The 25159-nt window shown below is 41.6% G+C and overlaps 1 protein-coding gene across 2 annotated transcripts in view; it reads right to left on the bottom strand.

Moving 5' to 3' along the window:
* The window catches only part of VIT (vitrin), a 102962-nt gene extending 92113 nt beyond the window's left edge, over positions 1–10849 (bottom strand). For both annotated transcript variants that reach the window (XM_055327690.1, XM_055327692.1), the window contains exon 1: positions 10608–10849. The gene's annotated coding sequence lies outside the window, so the exon portion shown is untranslated. The remainder of the gene's footprint in view (positions 1–10607) is intronic.
* Positions 10850–25159: the final 14310 nt, after the last annotated feature.

Raw genomic sequence — 25159 nt, 5'->3', positions numbered from 1 at the left:
GGCAGCCCACAGAGAACGAGGAACACGGCCCACCCACCTGGAGTGCTCTGGGAGGCAAACATGGGAGTGGGTAACCTTGACACTATGCCACCAGAATGTCACTGTGGGGTTCTTGGGATATTTATGACCATGGTTCAGAACCAAGAGTTCACAGCCCCTGCCCCCCAAAACTTGGCAATGTTTGAGGATATTTTTGGTTGTCACAAATCGGGGTGGGGCCTCTACCTCTAGTGGGTGGAGACCAGGGATGCTGCTAAACATCCTAAAGGGCACAGGACAGCCCCCGCAACAAAGAATTATCCAGGGTTGAGAAACTCTGGTTTGCGAGAATTTTTCCCCTCTAAGTATTTCTGAAAATGTTATGCTTACCAATGTTCCAACCTAGGAATTTTCTATAAATATAGGTGATTTTTCAAAAATAACTAAGATGTGAACAACTCAGGATCACTTTCTCCAGGACCACTTTTGATCACCAGGCACAGTCAGGTCAAATCCTAAAGCAGAGATATTTACTCGTGGGCAGTGGCTGGATGAGACAGGTCGTCCCTGTGTTCCACGACGGAGATGTGCCCATGCCGTTAGGTTCAGCGATCCATGTGGCCCGTTTCTACATGTCAGAAAACCAAAAAGGGAAAGCCTTTTTGGTGTGCATGTTGCAGACCATCATTTTGTAACTCGTTAAGAACCTGACATATGGTAATGCTTACCACATCCACAAAGGCTTCGACCAATAGTGATTTCTAGTGAGGCTGCAAACAGTAATTACGTTTCTGAAGTGGTAGTTTAGATCTTATATTGCCAGTAGGAAAAAAATACTAGTTTGCAGGCATGGCCCCAGATGAGCTCTAAAGAACTCCTTCCAAGAGTTATTTATCCTCCGTAATGGAAGGGCAGTAAATCTGGGGGAAGGGCTGAGGACCTCAGTAAAAGACGAGGTGGACCGTGACTGTTCCTCTCAGTTACTCTGGAAACCGCGTGCATTTAAAAGATTCTCCTAGAGCTTTGGAAGATGAGCTTCTCTCATCAGAAGCTTCTTTACCTAATGCATTTGACACTGTGGATAAGTCCTGCCTCCTCTCAGTGGGTTTTCTCCCTTGGGCCTTGAGGTTTGTGGTTGCCAAGGGGCCATGCACTGTGAATTGGGGGCTGTGTCTTTGGATCAGTCCAGCTGCCATCCCCAGAGCCTCGACTGGCCCGAACACCCTGTGCTTTTTGGTCCACCTTCAATTCTGAGGCACAGAAAAAACATTTTCAGGTCTTGTATAGCCTTCCAGCTGAGGTGGGAAGGAAGATGAGGGTGTGCCTGTAAGATCCATAGCATCTTCTTCTCGTCAGCCTCCTGCTAACGAGTGGGTTCATCTCAGATGACAGGGTCCCAGTTGTCCCCAGGCCGCAGAGAGGCGAGTGCGGGGCATGTTCTGGAATCCCAGCAACCAGAGGCTCCAGGGGTGGGGGGTTGGAGGGAGGCAGGGTGTGTGTGTGTGGGGGGGCTGTCACTATGGCTGAGCAATTGAGATGATGGAGGATTAAGTCCTGGCAGTCAGTGGGGACCAGCAGAAGGAGTCATTTTGAAGCAGGGGACCCAGGTCTCTAGCATGCAGTATCACACTCCAGAGGCCCTTTCCAGACCATTCTCAGGTCTGTGGAGCCTTCCAGCCCCCTTTGATGTCCCGACAGTTTTCATCCTGCTGTCTAGTGGCCTGCTACATGGGATGGGGTCAGTTTCTTTGTTCTTCATTGGAAGCTTTAGAAGTTCGTAGTCCACTCCTATAACCACAACTTCATTTGGTGAACGCTTGCCACGGGCTCCCCACTGCACACAGGCCATCTCGTTTAATGGCCGCACTGATCCTACTGGCTAAGCACGACTATGCCCATTTTTCAGAGTAGGACATTGAGGTTTAGAGAATTTAGTGAGCTGTCCAAGGTTGGAATGGACACGGGACAGCACCAGAGTCCCATCCCAGGTCTCACATTTAACCTCATTCACTGCTTCATTCTATCACCCTCCAGGATGGGTTCACCTTCCTTTTCAATCTTGACACATATATCCTAGGCTTTTAGAAATACTCTACTGACAATAGTTCAGATGCACACTCTCAAATACAGACGTTGTGTGATACAGTTGTCTTGGCTGTAAGGTCAGAAGATTTTCTGATTCCTATCTGGGCCTGAACTCACATAGAGCTTTCTCTCACACACACACAAGTTATTTAGGGTAAAGTGATGCACCAGGCATATTTTTAAGTTTAACCAGGCATAACACACCCATCTAAATAAACATTTGAGTGTATTGTAATTGACTGTGTAATGAGATGTTAAAATGGGATGACCCTTCGTCTTAGCTTCAGCTGAGACTACATGAGAACCACTCCATGTTCCCAAGCGGTCTCCCTGCCGGCCCTCCCACTTCTCCCTGGTGCTCCTGCTCCCCGCCTGCATCTGGGGTGCAGGAGGAGGAGGGGAATTGCCAACAACTTTTCTAAAGCCTTCCCTGCTGTCCAGGCTCCAGCTTCCCTCTTGGCTGCTACAACGCTGGGATAGTCTGCAGGGAGGCCGTCAGCCAGGCATCCTGGCTCTTGGCCACTCTCTTTGGAAGTCCAGCTTGGGTGTCCAGTAGCCCCATCTGAAATGACTGGGTGGTTGTGTCTCTTGGGCTTGGGGGTGTCTGAGAGTGGTGTCTGGCTTGTGGTTAAGACATCTATGGGAGAGGGAAGAGCTTGTGGCAAACCCGGCTCTGTGTGAGCATCAGCCTGGGGTCCCTCTAGGTCCTGCCCAAGCCAGGCGCGTGGAGGGCTGAGGAGGCCACAGCAGGAGGCTCGGCGGAGAGACTGCAGGTGGCTCAGAGGCTGCGTGAGGAACCGTACACCCCCAGATGTGCCAGAGCAGATCCATGTTAGCAGCATCTGGGGTGCCCAATGCACTGGGAGCATCTCTGAACTCACAGAACAAGAAACGCCTGTTCGAGCCTGCCAAGCCCAAGGAGCCCGGATGCTAAGCTTATGGCAGTATCGCTGACAAGGCCCTTCTGTCCCCTTACCTTTCCTCTGGGTGTGAAGATACTGTTGCCAGCAGCCGAGGGGAAGGGGGTTAGAGGACAAGGCAGAGGAAGAGAGAATTAGTCCCGCCCCCTTCCCCACAGCAGCAGTTAGGCCCAGGACAGAGAGAAACTTCAAACTGTGAAAGCCACTGTGAAGTTTTTAAGCATTATGTAAGTGCTACACCCATATTAATGACTAAACTGATTGTGCGGGGGTGTAATGTGGGTCAGGTCTTTTTAAAAATTCTGAATGTGGCCTGAAATATTAAGGGACCTACTCAGATTTCATCCAGGGCAGAGGCAAGAACTGCATGTGGAGTGTGTGACTGGACGGGGGTGGGGGACTTCTGGGGGAACTTGAGGAGCATTAGGCTAATGCTTTCCTTGTCTCCTTGTCCAAATACCTCGACATTACCTTTCCTCTTCACTCTCTCTGCCTGTTTCAGACAACTCAGCCCTCCCAAGCATGGTGCTACCTCAGGGCCTTTGCATTTGCTCTTTTGTCTGCCTGGATTGTTCTTCTCCCAAGCATCCACATAGGTTGCACCCCGGTTTCCTTCACCTCTTTCTCTGTTTAAATATCCCTTTATCAGACATTTATCTAATCATGCAAGGCAAATCATCACTTTCATCTCACTGCTCTGCCCAGCCCCCTTATTCTATGTTCTTAGGTTTTCATAGCCTATAAGACTACTGGACCTCTCATGTGTGTCTGTTTATTGTGTGCTCCTCAGATCAGCAACCTCTAGGAGGATGGAGACTATTTTGTTCACTCTTCTTCCTAAGCCTGTAGAATTATGCATGGCACATGATGGTGGCCCAATAAATATTTGTTGTTTCTGTTGTTTGGTGTTGTCTCTGCTTCCCCAAATTCCTTTTACCTTTTGGACTATAGATTCACTCACTCTGTTATACAAGCAAAGCCAGTCTGGGCAAGCTGACTCACACCTTTACTTCCAAAGCCTGTTTTCTCTGTCTGGGACACAAAGGAATCCAGAGGAGGGAATTCACTTAGCATTGAGATGCCAGTGACCTGATCTCTTGGAAACTATACTTGGGTTCCCCTGAAGGAATAGTTTCTCTCTCTCTCTCTTTTTTCTTTTTTGACTCTGAGAAGAAAGAATGCAGAAAGAGTCCCTTCTCACTATAGCCTGAAGGGTAGTTTTTATGAATTTTTACCACATGTCCACACAAAACTTTAGCCTTTCTCTCATTGAAGGGAGGAATTTGAGAAATTTTTACTAGAGTATTGTCAGTGTAAAGCCCCTTATCAGGGAAAGTGCTTTTCTGAAGTAGTCTGAATCATTAGGAAATAAGTTTCTGTGACTTGCTGCTAACTTAGCTCTGGAGTGAAGATAAAGGACACCTTTCTAGGGACCAGCTACTCATAGGGCTTGATAACGAGGTCTGCTCCCTCAGCCTTTCCCCCGAGAGTCAGCTCTTCCCAAAACACCTGAAAAGCATTCTTAAGTCAGGAGCTCATGTACAAATGACAGAAATAAAAACCTCTCTTCTTGACAGCCCATCTCCTGTGAGGTCCTTGTTCCTACTCCTCCCCATCACTATGACTCCTGTGTCTCTACTTGCAGAAAAGGAATGGTTTCTCTGGAATTTCCTTGGCTTGAAGTGATGTTTTTAGGGATGCAAAGATTAATTTGGTGCAGTGACAGAAGAACCAGGACCATGTGCACTTGTTGCCTGGTATGTTAAGAACACGAGCTTTAGAAACAAACTGCTGGGGTTTGAGGTTGAGCTCCATTGCTTACTAGCTGTGTGACCTTGGACAACTCCCTTAACTTCTCAGTGCCCCAGATTTCTCATCTGGAGAATAGGAGCAGTTATAACCTACCTCATAGGATTGCTGTTAGGATTAAATGAGTGAATATATGAAGAGAGCTTAAACCAGTGTCTGACACACAAGAAAGCTGTGTGGGTCCTAGCAAATACTATTTTTTATTGTTCAGTGGTGATTAATCATAAGTACCATCATCGTTCTCATCATTTTTATCTATATCCTCTCGCGCTTAGACTCTAGCTGAAGACGTTACAGAGGTGAAGCAACCAATTGAATCTTTCTCAACAAGGTGCTGCCCAGGTTAATCATGGCTTGATTTGGGGACTTGGTGAAGGAACCACATAGGTTTGTAACTACCATTAAGCTAAATTCTTCTAGGGCCCCAGAGAGGGAGCAATTCTACACTTGTGTTCCTGCCTTTTCTCTCAGAGATTTATAAGGATCTCCTACTCATTCTCATGAAAATCTTCTAGATGATTGTAGGACAACTGAACCAATCGAATGGCTGAGGGATGATATCTAGTATTTTTTAAAAGGAATCGCAAAAAGCATCTAGTGAAGCCATAGGAAGCAGGATTGAGGTTACCCATCTTAAAAAAAAATTGTAACACCAAAATAAAACACAAACACCAAAATATTCCCTACCCTGAATCTAAGCCAAATCATTATTTCCTTTGTTCCAAGGCCATGGCTTGTAGGTTTGACTTAGAAAAGGACTTTGGCATCCCTTTATCTCAGTTCACCTTTCTCCCTCAAGGTATTAGCCCTGGAATGTGGCAATGGATTTCAGCTGAGCCACAACACCTGCTGCTTGGGTGATTTGCCGGGTGCAGGTTGCCACATGACGCGCAGCTTTTATAGATCTCAACTCAGAGCATCACCTGGTGCCTGCTTTGTGCACTTCCCAAGCAGCCCCAAGCACTTTAGATAGGCAGTCTCTAAGGATTTCTTCAAGATTTGCAGACTGTTGAAGTGGAAAAGTTTTCTAGTTGATTAAAAACAAATTCTAAATCCCGTATCCGCAACTGTTTGTTTAATGGTTGAGGTAACCGTAGAAAAATGCAATAAACAAGACAGAAATAGTCTTTGCTCCATTGTGAACATGGGGCCCTGGGAATCTCATTGGATTTTGATCCTTCACCTCCTGGTCTGTAAACAGGAACTCATCTAGGTGATCTCAGACTGACTTAAGTGTGTGAGTGTGTGTATTTTTTAATTAAAATTTAATGCTTCAGTTCCAGAATTTGTTTGGTTCTTTTTTAAGTCATCCGTGTCTTTGTTGAGTTTATTTTGTTCTTGTAATGCTTTCCTGATGTCATTAAATTCTTTAGCTGTATTCTCTTATGAATTCTTTGTTGGGGTAGTTCATGTATCTCCATTTCTTGAGGGTCAGTTAGTTACTGGAAGTTTACTGTGTTCCTCTGGCAATGTCATTTCCCTGGTTCTTAATGAGGCTCATAGCTTTGGATAGGTATCCAGTTACCTCTTCTAGACTGTATGGCCTGACTCCAGTGAGGAATGTTACTTTGGTCAGGTGACTTCACGGGCGGATAGGGGTGTGCTGGGGTAGGCAGGTGGTGTAAGGCAACAAGCATAGGGGTTCGTGGTAGCTCTAGTTCCAGGGAGGTGTGATGTCTTGACAGCTCTGGCTGCTGGGGTCCACAACATTGACAGCTGAGTAGTCCTTGCTGAGCGTGTTGGGGTATCTGCAAAGGCCGTTTGAGTCCTTAGTGATACCTCAGGATCCAGAGGCTAGAGACCAGGGCAGGCAGTGGTGATGGCCAGCGCTGGTGGTGTGCACGCAGAGGCTTCCAGGGTCTGCTGTGGGTGGGCCAGGTGCAGACACACATGTCATGGCAAGGGCCAGGCCCACCTGCTGGTGCACTAGCAGGTGTAGGTCCCTGATCGTCCTTGTGCACTCCTGTGGCTGCAGTCTCGCCATGGACTGTGCACAGCAGTAGAGGCTGGTGACAGGAGTCAGGCCAGCAGGGTACAGGTGCACAGCTGGATTGGCTAGCTGCAGGTGAGCCCAGTGGTACAGGTAAGTGACAGGAGTTAGGGTTGGATCCTGGCTGACAAGTGGCTACGGAGGCCCTGGCTGTGGGCATGCGCTCCTGCAGCTTAATTAAAAATTAATAGCCAGCACCCATATCAAACGGCCATTTCTGATGCTTCACTTAAATTTGTCCTGGTCTGTTGCTCTTTTCTTTACCTATTCCCTGCACTGACAGAAGCTGCCCATCACCACATGCACCCAGACCTTTTGTACCTGAAAGATGGAGCAAGTTCCCTGTGCAATTCTCCCGCCCACCCCCCTTACATTCAGAGGGTCAGGGATTCCACCCACCTTCCACAGACCACAGAGGGACCCATTCTTAGGCAAAGAGAGGGGGGCCTTTGGGGTTTCTCAGATTACAGACATCACAGAGCTTGCCTCTCTTTGCTGATTGATTAATTAGCTCACATCCTCTGGACGAAGAAATGGCAACACGTGTCTAATAATTATATTAATATCACGTAATTTCACAAATCCATTTGCTTACCACATCCACAAAGTTAATGTTTAAAAGTCTGAAGAATATTACAACTGATTTGTTTCACAGCTGATCTGATTTCTTCATTCTAGTCATATATAATAAAGAAGAGATTTCTAACATTTGGTGCTGATGGTGTAGCAAGCACTAATCGAAGCTTGTTGCCACAATCCTATGAGGAAGGTGCTAATAACAGACACCTTTTACAGATGAGAAAACTGAGGCCCAAGGAAGTGTAAGGAACTTGCCGAAGTTAAGACATTTAAGGAAGGCCAAATCCTCCTGCCAGACAAACTCCCAAGGGATCCACATAGCACAGGAGGGCCACGTGGCCTTGGCCTTGCATGGAAGGCCTTAAATTTAGGTATTTGACATTATCTCCACATGAGGGTACACAGATAAGTCATAGAAATGCACCAGAAGGGGTACAAGGGTGGCTCTCTCTCTCTCTCTCTCTCTCTAAGATTTTCTATCTATTCATTCATAAGAAACAGAGAGAAGGGCAGAGACACAGAGGAACAAGCAGGCTCCCTGCAGGGAGCCTGATGCGAGACTCCATCCTAGGACCCGGGGACCACAGCCTGAGCTGAAGGCAGACACCCAACCACCGAGCCAGCCAAACATCCCTGCATTGTGCTCCCTGCTCAGCGAGAAGTCTGCTTCTTCTCCCTCTGCCTACCACTTCCCCTGATTGTGCTTTCTCATTCTCTCTCTAATAAATAAATAAAATCTTAAAAAAAAAAAGGAATGCACCAGAAAACTGAAGAAGTCTGTTATACAGTTTGGACCACACTGCCCTTAGTAATATTTTATATATTATATATATTATATTATATTATATTATAGTAATATATATACATAGTTGTGTTACACTTATAGAATATGCAATTACAGTACATTTCACTTGTGTATATGTCAAAAAGTCTTAGGTTAGGTAAACATAAATATTTTTAATATACCACAGGTTCCAAACCCCACTTTGATACTTCTTCACTTCTTAATATACAGAGGTCTGCCCATATTTTTTTTTATTTATTCATGATAGTCGCATAGAATGAGAGAGAGAGAGGCAGAGACACAGGCAGAGGGAGAAGCGGGCTCCATGCACCGGGAGCCCCATGTGGGATTCGATCCCGGGTCTCCAGGATCGCGCCCTGGGCCAAAGGCAGGCGCTAAACCGCTGCGCCACCCAGGGATCCCGGTCTGCCCATATTTGATACTGGAGAGGTCCCAGTGCACAGAGCCATAGTGTTAGGAGGGAAACTTAGAAACTATCTTGTCCAACTTCTTAATTTCCTATGTGAGGACATGGAGACTCAGAGATGTTGAGTAACCTCCCCCAGGTCACACAGCTAGAATGCCCTTCTACTGACAGATCAGTGTGTGCTCTGTCCTGTACCCACTGCTGTACAACCTGACTTATGCTTCCAAGTAAAGCAAGGAGAGAAGTTATACACGTGAGCACAAGTAACATCCCGGAGGCCACAAAACATTTATTTTGAAATCAATGACTCCTTCCAGTGTAATCTGTTTTTGAATACATGGGGTGGGGGGACGATTACATTTCTATAGAGCTCTGCATGTTTCCAAACCCTTTGGAGCTAAGAATCAGTATTGGACCTCATGACCACCCTGGGAGAGGTGTGGGCAGACATTGCTATTTCTGCTTTTCTGATGGGAAAACAAAAACCAAGAGATGCCGCACACCTTTCCCAAGGTAACACAGCCAGGTAGTGACAGAACTGTTACCTGGCTTGGAACAGTGCGCCCAACCCTACTACTTTTCTGTGTACCAATATGTCATACAGGAATTACAGATGAGAAGAGCACAAGCATTCCCAATGCTATTCATAAGCCATCTTAAACCCCATGTATTTTTTTTCTGAAAGAAACTATTCTTCATGTAATCAGTAAGTTGGCAAAAAAGATAACTAGATTTTCCAAGTGATATTCATAAAGTAAATGCTATTTCAGGATAGATACTAAGCATTTCCAATGTTCCTTAGGTGTTTCCTTTCCATGGTAAAGTGTAAGAATCAAGCTTAGTCTGGGAAACTAGCACATTGCAATTAAAAATGCAGCCCTTTAGTCTTGCAATTCTCTGTCAAAAGCCCTTTCACAAAAGAGGGTATTTTAATTCAAAAAATAAAAGACAGACACTTCCAGCTTTCCTTACCGGAGGATGCATAGCTACCATTTGCAGCTAACACATATAACGAGAAAATACCCAGACAAATAGCGTCTGATCTTGCTTTGCTATGGGGTGTTTTCATCTTTCAAGAGACGAGGGAAAAACAACCTCAGAACTTTACCACCAAAACTTCCAAATTTATTGCAACACAACGTAATGGCAAAATGCTATTTTCTTAGCGCTCACATTTTTGAATAACCACCATGGCCAAGAATGCCTGGTTTTATTTTTACAATAAACCCAAAGAAAATCTGGAATTCCACTCTCAATCTGGGGATGGCGAAGATGCCTGGGTTTTTTGGAGCAAACCATTGAGGCTAACTGTTCAATCTTATCCTCTCTGTTTAACCTGTGCTTGAGGCATTTATTTCATGTTTATACTGGTTTGACACAAATCATGCTTAAAAGAGATTTCGTACCCGGTTTCCCTGTGCAAAGTTGAGCTACAATAGTAGACTTAACAATGCCAGCCCTTTCTGGGGCTTATCAGTTAAAGAAGCATTCAGCCTAAGAAAACACTTCTAGTGGAAACAAGATACAGAATTGTACATCTAGCCACATTCCACTGAGATCTGTCTGAGAGAAGTTTAGATCCACGCTAAATAATTTCTCTTCATTTAGCATCAATGAATCCCTTTCTTGCACTGCTTTTCATCCATTGTTGGAAGCAATTTGTTACATTGCTATCATATTCCATAGAGGAAGCAAGGTATAAAAACGGGCAGCAGAAAAAAGAGACTTAGGTCATACTTTTCAACTTATTTTAACCATTATTAAATTGGTTAAAAAATATGCTCAAAAATTTTATTCTGATCTTATCTCAGCACAATTTAGTTATAGTTGATATACATAATATTACATACATAATACAAGGATGTCAATTGCCCCCACTCCCCTCCCAATTCTCCTAAGACTAAAGTTTGTACAGACTGATGACTTGGTCAAGGTATACATTGTAGTTTCTTAAAGATAAATACACTTTAAAGTTTTTATAATAAGGAATGGAAAGCAAACTATCTACATAGCTTATTAATTCATCAGACATACCTTGTTTGAAGAAAGCAATTTTTTTTCAAAAATTTTCCACCACACAGAATGGATATCCTTTTTTCCTTAAGCTTTTCTGCATCACAAATTCCATCCAAATTATTCTAAAGAAGAAACAAGGAGAGGTCCAAGCAACTTTTCTCTTTTCTCAGAGGAGCTAATCAAACATTCCCATCAACCTCTCAGCACTTTGAAAAGCACATTTAGCCACACACACACACACACACACACACACACACACACGCACATGCTCACACACACACACACACACACACACTCTCACACACTGCTTCTCACACTGGTTTTAGTGCTGAATTAGGCGGTCCTCTTTCAAATTTCCACTCCCACTTGCTTTTCTTTGGGGTAAGGATTTCTAAATATTCGTTTCTAGCCTAAAGCACACATTTTCAGTAAGCAAATTCTATAATTAGAAATTCTAAAAAGCAGAAGAGACGTGCCTAGAAAAAATGGGAAATAAAAAGTAGGCTTTAAAAAGGACTTAAACGGGGCAATTAAATTTTCTCTTTCTTTTTCAAATGCTAGTGAGCAGCTGATTAAACTGCATAAGGAAAGAACACTGTGCCAATACCACCAAGCTGGTCCTACTGGACTCTCAGTCTTGGAGTTGAAAACACTTTTCCTACATAGTAATGTTATTTATTTATTTTTTTCTTTGTTTAGCTCGCTTAGGTCCTTTCTGCATTTTGGCAAGCTTAATGAAATGACTGTAGTCCATGCTGCTAGTAACGGGACACAAGATAAGAATAGTGGAAGGCAAAACCTGACTCATGTTTCAAAAAACTGATGGTGGCGAGCTTACATCATAAGTGAAATCTGCCGATTTTAGTTATTATTGGTATCACCGATTAAACTGAAGGGATTCAGATGCAAAACATATATCAGCATATCACACCATTAAAACACACACACCCACACACACACACACACACGGAAATGCACATCTGGCACTCCTGGAGATTCAAATGTGTATCACCCTAACAGAGCATCTTCTCTCCAGCAGGGCGGGAGGTAGCACAGAGCCATTCCTCCTCCTGCTGGGGAGTATGCACTCACGCAGCCCCAGAGGAGAATCCTCCCTCCCAGCAGCCCTACCTGTGGGCTCCGAGATAGTTCCTTATTTAAGATTAAGGTTGGAATGCTATTTAGCTTTTTTCCCCTCCATTTGGTTCTGCCTTTAATTATTCTAACCTATTTCTCCAAAAACCCTGGGCCTAAGACCATTGGCAGTTAAGAATGGTGCTGCCACACATGGAGGATGTCTTGCTTCTACCATCAGGGAGTCAGGGAAGGTTCAGATGAAATGGCAGCCCAAAGAGAATTAACAATGATAATAATAATTGCCTTTTTTTTAAAATCAAATGCTTACTTTTGCTAGGAATGGTGATAGTCCTCTACATTTATCACCTCATTTAACACTTAGAAGAACCTGGAAAGGCCAGTACTATTACTCCATTCCTCAGATAAGAGACCTGAGGCTCAAAGAGATAGTAACTTTTCCAGGGTCACCCAGACAGAAAGGTAGCAACTGGCATTCAAATTCAAGGCTGTCTGATTCAGAGGCAACTTGCTGTGTTAGCTTCCATATTAGTCTGGAGCTTTTTCTCTTTTGTTAATTTATTTTCTCATGTTGAATAAGGCAGAAATCAAATGCAAATGTATTGAAAAGCATACGAAGAGATGCTCAAAGACAAGTACAAATTAAAAACAATGATGTTTGCCATGATGAAAAATTCTGGAACTACTAATTACCCCTCATACATGGGGAATGTGTTCCAAGACCCCTAGTAGACACCTGAAACTGATGATAGTACTGAATCTTAATACATACTATGTTTTTTTCCTATATCTGCATACCTATGATAAATTTTAACTTAGAAATTAAGCACAGATCAACAATAACAAGTAATAGAATAGAACAATTATAGCAATATACTGTAATTAATTTTATATGAATGTGATCACTCCCTCTCAAAATATCTTACGGTACTGTACTCTTCCTGTAATGGTACAAGATAGTAAGGTGCCTGCACAGAATGAGATGAAAGACAGAGGTATTGTGATATAGCATTAGGCTACTATTGACCCTTAGGTGATTCATTGGAAAGATCATCTGTCTCCAGACCAGGTTGACCTTGGATAAGAGAAACCACAGATAAGAGAGACTACTATGGATATTGATGGTTGTGTATTATAAATGTAATTAATGCTAATGCATTAATGAACCTAAAATGGTTAGACTAGTGAATGTGTTGTTATATATGTTTCATAATAAAAAGAGAGAAAGAGGGACACTCAGTGGCTGAGTGTCTGCCTTTGGCTCAGGTTGTGATCCCTGGGGTCCTGGGATCAGGTCCCACATCAGGCTCCATAAGGGGAGCCTGCTTCTCCCTCTGCCTATGTCTCTGCCTCTCTCTCTGTGTCTCATGAATAAATAAATAACATCTTTTTAAAAATAGAGAAAGAGAAATCCTCTTTTATTTTTAAATTTTTTAAAAAAGATTCATTTATTTGAGAGAGAGAGAGAGAGAGAGAGAGCACGGAGGGTAGGGGCAGGGGGAGAGGGAGAGAGATACCCAAACAAGCTAAACACTGAGCACGCAGCCTGATGCGTGGCTCAATCTCACAACCCTGAGATCATGAACTGAGCCAAAACCAAGAGCTGGACACTTAACCAACTGCACCCCCAGGTACCCAAGAAATTCCCTTTTAAAAAAAGTACTGAAGGGGCACTTAGGTGGTTCAGTCAGTTAACCATCTGCCTTTGCCTCAGGACAGGATCCTGGGATCTTGGGATCCAGGCCCACCTGGTCAGGCTCCCTGCTCAGCGGGGAGCCTGCTTCTCCCTCTCCCCCTGACTGCTGCTCCCCCTCCTTGTGCTCACCTTCTCTGAATAAATAATGAATAAATAAAATCTTTAAAAATATTGTGTTTTAAAAGTCATGAAATATCACCTTATTTTCATTAGATGAACAAAAATGAGAAAGCTGGAAAATGCCCATGGCAGACATGTGGTGGCCCTACTGCTGGGTTGCTGGTGGTGTGGGCAGATGTGACTATTCTAGAGAGCCATCCCAAGTACTTAGTCACAGTATGTGTGTGCCCAGGGACCCGGGAGCCCTCCTTGTAGGCTTCAGTGAATAGTCTTCAGTGAGCTTCTTGCACAGGGCCAAGAGAAGTCCATCCCTGGAGAACCAAGGAGTTAAAGTATGGGACATGCACAGTATGAAATATTTTGCAGCAGCTAGAAACAAAGGACTATGTGTGGGGTTTGAACATCAATTCCTTGGGGCCAGATCACCTAAGTCTGACTCTTGGTTTTGGCACCTGACATTTGACAAGTAACCTAACCTCTCTTTTTCTTAGTTTCTTCATCTATAAAATGGGAAAAATAATAAAACCCGTATCACAGAATTATGACAATTAAGGGAATTAATACTTGTAAAGTTTTTGGAATCTTACCTCGTGTGAGGCAAATACAATATTAGTGTTGTTTAAATAAGCCTGATGTACATAAACAATACTATATTCATTTTGTGTTGCTGGGTGACAAATAACCACAAGTTAGTGTCTTAAGACAATACTCGGTTACTGTCTCACAGTTCTGTAGGTGGGAAGTCCTGGTGTGGTGTGACTGGCTTCTCTGCTCAGGGTCTCACAGGCTGAAATCAAAATGTTGGCTGGACTGGGCTCTTACCTAGATCCTCTGAGAATCTACCTTCAGGTGGCTCAGGTTGTTGGTGAAATTTGGTCCTTTGTAGTAGTGGGTTGAGGTCCCTCAAGGGTTGAGGTCCAGGAAACTGAGGTCCTCAGTTTCTTGCTGACTGTCAGCCAGAGGCTGCTCTGAACTCCAGAGGCCATCCGACTCCTTGCCACATGGCTCCCTCTGTCTTTAAGCCATCCAGGGCATGTTGCATCCTTTACATGCTTGGCTCTTCTCTGACTTTCTCTTCTGCAAATGGACCAGAGAAAATTGCTTTTCTAGGGCCTCTGTGATGAGTGTAGGCCCACTGGGATAATCTTATCTAAATGTCAACTGATTAGGAACTATAATTACATCTGTGATCTTGCTTTGCAATGGGACATAACATAATCGTGCCCTACAGGCAAAGATCCTGGGCCATTTTAGAACTCTGCCTACTACAGCTATTGATTTTACAAACATTACTTTGAGGGAAAGTAAGAACCAGAATGAGAAACATAATACCGGAATGATTAATTTTATGTGTCAATTTTATGTGTCTAACTTACTGACTGCAGATCCTGGATTTCTCAGCCTCCCTGTTAGCCAATTCCTTACAGTAAATCTCTCTCTCTCTCTCTCTCTCTCTCTCCTCTCTCTCTCCTCCTCTTGATTCTGTTTCTCTGGAGAACCCAGACTACTACAAATGCAATTATGAAAATGAAAATGATGTACATAAAACAACAGCATACATTTTGCAGGAACACTTGTCGGTGAATGTATACTCAGCAGACCCATGGTCTTCTGAGCCTCGTACTTGCTATTGCTGATGGCTTCTTTTGGGTATCTGCATGGATTACATGCTCAGTTTCTCCACAGCTTTGCTCAAATGTCAAGTCCCGAATGAGGCTCTGCTTGGATACCCTGTTTAAGACAGCCCCTCACCCCCCAGCATTTCCTCTTCCTCTCCTCTGCTTTATTTTTCTCAGAGTGCTTATTACATTTTAACAATATTTACTACTTAATTTTTCATTGTGCATCCTCTACTAGACTGTAGGCTCTGGGAAGATAGAGGTTTTTTTTAATCTGTTTTAGTAACTGACATATTATTCCTAGCTATTTGAACTGATGCATACTAGATATACAGTATGTATTAGTTAAATGCTTACAAATACATTAAAATGCTTACCTGGGGGGAAAAGGTTATTAGAGTGGCAAATTGGGATACAATGGAATAAAAAACATTATAGTAGAAGTCCCAGAGTCTTGTGTGGACCAGTGATGATGGTGCTGAGAACTGACTGGACCCTTCACACCCAAGGCCAGCAGCAGCAGCCATGCCTGAGCAAAGGTCAAGCTGGGAGCATCAGGGAAATCTTTGAACCTCTTTAATGAAAACAAGATCACAGCTTCCTGGTAAGTGGCCTTGAGCTTGCTACTCAGCATAAACTGAACTTCTAGATTGTTTCTGGTTGAGAACAGAATTGGTGATATTCGGGTTTTCCTACATTACTGCTTGAGATTCTGTTTCACTTAGAAATCACCTATGGATGCTTGAAAGCATAAGTTCTCTCCTAAATAACTATTTGTCACTACATAAACTTAGTGTCCCAGTCTTTACTGTATCTAGCACAAAAACTCCAATCTCTTAGAACATTCTCTATTAAAAGTTTTTATTATTGTCATAAACATTGAACTTGATGGCTCTTTAAAATACTGCCTCATTTTTTTTTTCCACTCTGGAGATAGAACTCAGAGAAATCAATGCCCTCTTCATATCACAAATCCAGTATTTTATGTGACTTTTAAAAATGCAGGATGGCAATTTAAGAGTCTAAGTAATGAGGAAACCTTTTCAGACCCTCCTGATACTTTTACTGTGAGCAAGTATAAAACAGAAGAGTTACGCTTTTTATAACACAAGTTCACTGAAATGTCTAAGGCCGCATCATGTTTGATGCTACATCAATTTTTCATAGAAATATGGTTTGCCTTGGACTCCTTTACAATAGTTTTGAGACTTTTTCTCCCTGAACTTTAGTACAAGCTTACAGCAATGATCAGGTGTTACTTCTGTTTCATAGACACTTGAACATTACTTCTAAGTACACCTGTTTTGTGTAGTGTCAGTGTGAAATGGAAAATTTGCTACCATAATTAACTTTTGTTAAATTTATATTATTGCTGGAATGTCTGGGTGGCTCAGTGGTTGAGCGTCTGCCTTCAGCTCAGGGTGTGATCCCAGGGTCTTGGGATGGAGTCCCACAACGGGCTCCCTGTGGGGAGCCTGCTTCTCCCTCTGCCTATGTCTCTGCCTCTCTCTCTGTGTCTCTCATGAATAAATAAATAAATTCTTTTAAATAGAATTTATATTATTGCTCTTTATTGGAAGCCCTGGTGTTATTACAAGAAAAACATTTGTTCAAAAAAATGGAGGGAGTCAAACTGAGTGGGTGGATAACTTCTAAACAGGTAGACTATGGGTAGCCAAAGAGATTTTGCCACAGAATGTAAAAGAGCCTCCAAAACTGGAAGAAAGAATTCTTAAGAATATATCAGAGGGGAAAAATTGATTAGAGTTTAGATAGGAGTTATTGATTATGATACAAAAGATAAACCTAGTGATGCAAAGGGGATAGTGGACCAATAGAACTCAGCTTCCTTGGCCTATCTTTAAAAAAGAATGTTAGAAAAATTACTACTCCCAAATGCCTCCCCGAAAGGAATGAGCTGAAATCACTGTAGCAAATATTGGATAACACCCACAATATTCCAGGGCAAATGGACAAAAAATAAATGCAGATAAATCACTGTGTTTGCAATAGCATAAAAGAGATTCAAAGTCCTAAATGATGATATTTGGAACTGGAGGCTATAATGTAGATCCTAGCATTAAAAAAGGCTGCTGGTCTGGCAGATTAGCAAAATACAAAAGTACCTTATTCAAAACAAGGGCTCAAAATGTTTGGCAGGAGATCATAGGCCTTATATCTCCCTTTTATGCCAAGTAAGCAAATGGAGTCTAAAATAAAGGATTGGTTCATTGAACACTGGTCAGCTGGGGCTCTGCTGATCTAAGCTGTGTTGTGCTGTGCTGTGCAGCTCTGCTTCACACTATAGGTCTGTGGGTTGCCTGGTAAACCTCTGTTCTATGTCTATTTATTTTGGTGCCTATGCTACAGGGCAACAGCTGTGCAGAGGAAGAGCTTCTCATGGCAAAAATGGCAAAGTCATAAGAGGGCAATAGGAAATCTGTGAGGTGTCTTAAGGCCTAGTCTCAGAACTGGCTCACTGCCATTTCTGGCCCATTCCACTGGCCAAAACAAATTTCATGAACAAGCCCAAATTTTAGGTATAGGATACAAGGTTCTACAAACAGGCTATGGCAAGGGTGTGAATGAAGAGAGGAGGGAAGACTTTCATAGTCACCGGCATCTTTTATCAGTGTCCATGTTTGCCACTGTGTCTTTCTTCCCATGCCTTCTGTCTGGATTCAGATTTCTTCTTGCTGATAAAAGTATTCAAGAATATAAGAATTGATGGATATTTTAACATAATAAAATATATACGTCTTTCCTAAAATCCATTATCTTCTTTAATGAGGACACTCTAGAGGCATTCCCACCAAGATCAGCAAGGATACCTACTATCTCTACTATAATTCAACACTGTACTAAAGATGTTAGCTAAGGCAACTCAACCAGAGAAGTCTATTAAAAGAAAAACTAGTAAAAAAAAGTAATACTATCTCTATTTACCAATATAGAAATTTATCTAAGTGTGTGTGTGTATACATACATATACATGTCTTCACTCTGCCTCCTGAGAATGCCTAGAAGCAATAAAACCCCATTATCAATGAGCATAAGTAGAACCAAAGTTGGTTTCTAAATATAATTCTTTAATAGACAGAATCAAATAGCCTTAGAAAATACCTGATTCTGTGGCTGAGGAAGGGAGAGTACAAGATGTGCCTGGAACATTTTGGAGCAAATAAGTGAGAAAATGATGCTAACATGTTAAAAGGCTGCAGAAACCAACTAGATGGAACTATCAATAGCCAAATCTGGGAGAATTTGAGTAACAAACCAAATAATGGTATTAATGAATCAAAATACATACAATAAGGGTGCCTGGGTGGCTCAGTGGCTGAGTGTCTGTCTTCAGCTCACGTCATGATTCCGGGGGTCCTAGGACTGAGCCCTGCATGGGTTCCCCACTTGGCAGGGAACCTGCTTCTCCCTCTGCCTGCTGTTCCCCCTGCATGTGCTCTCTCTGTCTCTAATTTATTATTTATCAGTAAATAAGATTTGTTCTCCCCCAACTCATGTTTTCTCTCTTACGCTCTCTGTCCCTCTCTCAAACAAATAAAATCTTAAAAACAATAAAACACATACAATAAAATAATAATTTGCAGGTTTGTACTAATATAAAAAAATAAGTGGGGGAGAGGAACAGCTTCTCTTTACAAAATAGTTCCAGCTAATAAAAGAAGAAAGAATGATGGAAATAGAAACCAAACCATTCGGCAAATAATACAGTAGTGGGTGGAAAGATGATGAGAAACAGGATATTTATGTAGCCTTAAAATATCTCCCCAGAAGATATTTATTAATTAAGGGGGAAATTATATGTTTACAGTTGGGAAACCAAAAGATGCCACATGACCTAGCAATTCCAGTTTACATCATCAGTAATTAGACAAATGACACCATGTGCCTCCTATCGGGACATACTGAGAATACAACATCACTTCCATGGGATCCTCGCCCAAAATGTATGACTGACATTAATCATGAGGCTGCATCAGACAAACCCAAATAGAGGAACGGTCTACGAGTGAACCGGATAGTACTTTTCAAAAGTGTCAAGGACATGAAAGACAGACTGAGGAAAGATTACCCACTAGAGGAAGAGATGTGGCCATCAATGCAACATGTGATCATAGATTTGATTTTGGACCAGAAAAAGGATATTAATAGGAAAACTGGTGAAATGCATATGAAGTCTGAAGATTAGATAATGATGTTGTATCAATGTTAATTTTCTGATTTTGATAATTGTAGGGATGTGAAATATTAGTATTAGGGGAAACTGGGTAAAAAGTACACAGAAATTCTTTGTACTCCTTTTACAACATTTTTTGTAGATCTGGAATTATTTTAATATGAAGAGGTAACTTTTTTAAAAGGAAAAAAGATAATGTATGTTTGGAAAACTGGGTTAGAAAGAGAAAACAAATTTCAGGAGAAATTACATCAGATTGGTACCAAGAGACTTATATTCATGTCTTTTGGCTCTTTAGCCTCAAACAGGTCACTTGGACAGTCAGATTCTGCGTTGGTAAATTCAGGAGGATAGTTTGCTTGATCATTTTGAACATCAAATGGGGTAAAGTTGATTAACAAAACACCCTGTAATCTGTAAATTGCACAAATTGTTATTATTAATAATAATGATGATATGCCCCTGTTCTGGATAAGATAAGAGTGTCCTCAGGAATCAGATCATTTTAGAAGTATGTAGTCAAATCTTAAAGTTTTCTAGTGGCACCCAACTGTGCCAGCTTGTAAATCTATGTGGATGTGAAACAGATGGAAGCCAGGCCTTGATGGAGAGCAATACAAGGTGCTACACCTGGAGAAAAACCAAACTCCTGCCAATTGCATGAGGGAAAGCTTCAGAGTGCCCTTAAAACAATCCAGAAAAATGGCCTGGGTCATTTTTATAGAAGGGATCCCAGAAATGCCTGCACAGAGCCAGGTCACACAGATCAATATCATACAGTGATCAGACAATCATTCAACATTGTCATAATGTTGAGAAAGATGGCAGATTACTACATGGAAAAGCATGTATAGGTAATCTGCATCTGGATGGAGGTGGCCCAGAAATTCCCGTCAGCAGTGCAATGAATAGAGCTTCTGTTTGAAAGAGCCACATCTGAGATAGGACAAGATGGCCATGAAAGCCATGGAAGAAATCACAAAAGAAAAGACCCTAAATTTAACACCATTTCTCATAAAACTATGATATGGTTTGAAAAAAATCCATACATACCCTATGAAGGAATGAAAAGACAAATGACCAAATGGGAGAACATATTTGTAAGAAACATGACTAATGGTTAATATTCATAAAATATAAAAATACTTAAAATCAGTAAAAAAAAAACTTCAAAAGAACCACCAAATGGAAAAAGAGGCCAATGACGTAAATAAACACACAGACACACTATAACTGGGCAATAAACATGTGCAAAAAAAAACCCCTATTGAACCTATCTAGACATAAAATAAATACAAATTAAAAGTGATACTGAAACACCATTTCCAGCCTCTGGATCTGGCAAGGATTTGTTTAATATTCAGCATTAGTATGGGTGAAGGCCAGCATTCTCATGCAAGCAGTAGAAATTGGTACAACCAAATTTGATGTACCAGTTTTAGAAAGCAATTGGGGAAGCTGTTCCATTGGAAGAAGACTTGTAACCTCTGAGCCAATAAACCCCCATCTAGGACTCTGTCCTAAAGAGAAACCTAGACATGTGTTGGTTGTATCTAGGTGCAAGACAAGTGAAGGGCATAATTTATGCTGCTTCTCTGAGCTGAAATTTACCTAGCAAAGAACTTGGCTTTCACTGGGGCATGGGCAGGGCCTTTCCAGCACTCTTGGCAAAGAGCACATCCTTCTTTTTCAGTGGCACCCAGCATCCTTCTGGGTGTTCACTAAGGTCTCGGGTTGTACCCCCAAACCCTGGCTGGTGTTGGCCCAGTGACCCAGTGGAAAGCATCTGAACTCCTAAGGCTAAGTATTGTGTATTGAGAAGCTTTGCCTTTCTGTGCTTCTGGTCTTGGTGATAACTACACCAAGTTATAACGATGATAACTACAATATTAATAATATTTTGTGAGCATTTAGTTTATACCAGGTAGAATTCTAAGCATTTTGCATGTATGAATTCAGAGAGTCCTCAAGCCACCCCAGGGAGTAGCAATCATTTTAGAAATGAGAAAGTGTAGGGAGAGAGAGAGGGGGAGTGACATGCCCAGGGCCACAGAACTGGGGAAATGGGGTCAGGGTTGAAACCTAAGCAGCCTCTCCCTGACCATGCTGTTTCTACATACAGTGCTGTGAGGATCAGGACAGAAAAAAATATGTAAAAGAGATTGTTTAAAATCATAAAGCAGGACTTACAAGTAAGGCCTTTTTATTGCTTGAAAGGTAATAATAAAGGACATAATCTGGAGCACTGTCCCTGGCAGCATTTACTAGTAATTCCACATTTAAAATTCAAATAAAGAAATCCTCACTAGATATAAAAATGAATATTGAAAATCTTTTTATTTTTTTTAGACCATAAGCCAGTTGAGAAGGGATACTTGGCTAATGGAGAAAAATAGGGGGAAGGCATGGTTTGGAGGAGCTTATTTTTCCAATTTTCTCAATGCACAATTTAATGCAGCCCAGAGAGTCTGTTTTTCAGCAAAGGCAGGTTTTCTGTGGCCTGGTTTGTCTGGCTTTATTTCTACCCTGCTTTTAGGTTGAAGAAGCTTAATTCAATTTGTCAGTAAGAAAAATGTTTTGCTTTCCCATGTTTTGTGATATATTAATGTATAAAAAGATTAATTAGCATAAAAGATTAATTACAAAGCACTTGAACTAAATGAACGCTAATTATGATGAAAGCTGCACATAACCACTTCATTAGCAGAACAGGGAAAATGAAGATGGCAAGATGAAGAGATCATGAAGTTCCCAACCATGTGACAGGGGAGGAACATGCAGAAGCCTGGGGGACATGTCCAGCTCACGGACTGAGCCACGGGGCCATGGCAGTCTTCCAGAGTCCAGGGTAGGTGCACTTGACCACCAAGATTCCCTGATACAGCAAAATCGTGTTTAGAGATGCTCCCAGGTATTTTGAAACACTGAGTTAGTGATACTGCTGGACTCGGTAGGTGTTAGGGTATTTATTTACTTCTTTCTTTCTGACAATTTCTTCTCACCCTCCTTGGAGGGCACCTTTTCTGTCTGTTCCTTCAACATACTTTCCTTCCGAGGTCTAGCCCCAGCTTCTTCTCTCTTGGCGCACGTGCCCATCTTCGTTCATTGTGTCCACTTCCATAGATTTAAGTACAAGATCTACACTAAATTCTTGCAAATCCTTATCTTTGGACTCTCTCTTGTGAGTTCCCCTAGCTACCATTCATCATCATCATGATACTTCACAGGCATCTCAAACCAAAATGGCCAGAAAGGAGCTTGTCATCTTTCTGAATCCCCTGTTCTGATTTGTGGTGGCCCCATATTCCCAGATCTGCAGGACAGAATCAGAATTTTTACCATTTTGTCTCATTCCAGCCTCATTATTTTTCTTAAAAATATATTTTTAAATTTTTTTTATTGAGGTGTAATTCACATAACATAAACTTTCCCTTTTAAAATGTACCATCCAATGGCTTTTAGTCTATTCATAGAGTTGTGCATCTGTTACCACAATCAATTCTAGAGCATTTGTATCACCCCACTTCACAAAGTGTGCCCCTTAGCCATTCTCCCAGATTCTCCTCTGCCCAACCTCTGGCAACAAGTCATCTATTTCTACCTCCATATATTTGCCAATTCTGGACATTTCGCATGAGTGGAGTTACAGAGTGAGTATGTGGCCTGTTGTGATTGGCTTCTATCATTTAGCATAATTTCTTTTGAGGTTCATCCCTATCGTAGCCATATGCCAGTACTTCGTTTCTTTTTATGACTAAATAATATTCTATTGTGCTTGTTATTTCTTGTCTGGGTAATTGTATACATTCCTAACTTGTTCCTTTGCTTCCAGTTTTATTCACCTCTCTCCCCAGTCCATCTCTGTATTGTTTCCAGAGGAATCCATAAGCATAATTCTGATTACATCCTGCTTAAAATCTGTTGGTGGATCCCCACTCCTTGAGGAGGTCTGAATTCTTGGGCATGGCACATGAGTTCTAAAATCCTTTCTTTGACCTACCAAGCTCCTTTCCCACTCTTCTCCTCCTCTACTCTGGACATAGCCAGATGGGGCCACCTGCCCATTTATTCTGTGTGGGATGACCCTTCCTGTGTGTGTAGGTGCAGCTCTTCTGCCAGGAATGTTTTTCCTCCCAGACTCTGCCTACCATACTCCTATTCATCCTACTCTGTTTCCTTTAAAAAAATTATTATTATTATTATTATTATTATTATTATTATTATTATTATATATGTATAAGAGAGAGCACATGTGTGAGCAAGGGAGAAGGAGAGGCAGGAGGAGAAGAAGAAAGAGAATCTTAAGCAGGATCCATGCCCAACACGGAGCCAATATGGGGCTCAATCTCACAACCCAAGATCATGACCTAAGACAAAATCAAGAGTCCAACACTTAACCAACTGAGACACCCAAGTACCCCTCCTACTGTATTTCTATATTATCCTTTCTTCAAGTTTCCATAGGACTTAGAAAGCAATTCTATTATGGTATGTGATGCTTACTATAATTATTGGTGAAAATCATGAACTTAAATCCAAGAGCTATTTTTTTCTCCTCTCTCTTGTCTCAGGGCCTGGTACAGAGCCTGGAATTCAGGCAGGAATTGATAAATGTTTGTTAAATAAATGAATACTTAGAGCTAGAAATACAATATTTTTCATGTTCCTGTTTATAGTTTATAAAATAATGAACAATGTGAATATTTTTGTCTGAGCACATGGGTACTAACTGGAGTTACTAAATTACAGACTGTAAAATAGAAGCAAAGCTACCCTTAAAAAGAACAGAAATTTTTTGCCTGGGAATAGTTTAATTTATTTATCAAAGATTCACTAGACACTTTCTGATTATTCTATTTTACTCTGACATTAATAGCACAGGGATCTCAATAAATACCTAGTTTGTAGAAAGAATCTGTTTTTGAATTTGAATGTGCAGAAGGCCTTTCACCAGTACACCGTGAATTTTGATTATGTAATTCTTATAGTAACTGAAGGGATGATCACCAAATGTAGGTATTTGTTTCTACATACTAAATCAAAGAAGCCAAAATAGAATTTCTTTTTAGGAAGTGAGTGACTGACTCACTGAATTGATCAGCAATCTACCTATTGTTCTGCTACTGAAGTTAATTCCATGGTTTGTGTTTGATATTTTTGAGGATTTAAAAAGATTTCAGTTTTGTAGAGTTCTTTGCTTTCTTTAATTCATAGCAACAGTATGAGAATGTACTTTTGGAATTCTCAGTTGATGATGGAATTGTAAAAAGTTAATTGATTTGGCAAACAGATTCACAGGTATGTAACACTCAAAGGCAGATTATAGCCTTTGTGTGCCAGAGCATAAAAAGTCTGAGTGAAGCAGTGTTCTCAAACAGCAAATATGTAAAAATTGAGATAGGTAAGCTACCCAAATATTTTTTATTCTTTCCCCTGTGCTTTTCTCTTTCTCTTGGTGGAAAATTACTTGAATTAGTTAGTTGTATTCTCAGAATTCAGATTCTGAGTAGTTAAACACTATATATTTCCCTCAACTCCACTCTCCAGGGGAATCTTCAATTCTCCTAAATGAATAACTGGGAGAATCTATGGAATTTGAAGGTTCAGAGGCATCAATAAGGATAATGAATTTCTATGAAGGACTTTATTTTCAGTGTCCTAGCCAAGGGCAAACTTTCATGCACAATATCAAGATGATCATTGACTGACAATGTCCAGCTCAAAATCCTAGTCCTCTGGCACCTGAGCAATAGCAATGACACTCAGCTTCTGAAAAAGCTGAACTTGTACATACTCTAGACTAAACAGAATTTTCAAGGAAGGGGTTTGGGATGGCCTTAATGTC

This window comes from Nyctereutes procyonoides, unplaced genomic scaffold, assembly GCF_905146905.1.
Source record: "Nyctereutes procyonoides isolate TBG_1078 unplaced genomic scaffold, NYPRO_anot_genome, whole genome shotgun sequence".
Taxonomy (NCBI): Eukaryota; Metazoa; Chordata; class Mammalia; order Carnivora; family Canidae; genus Nyctereutes; species Nyctereutes procyonoides.
This window is presented reverse-complemented; position numbering and strand designations above follow the sequence as displayed.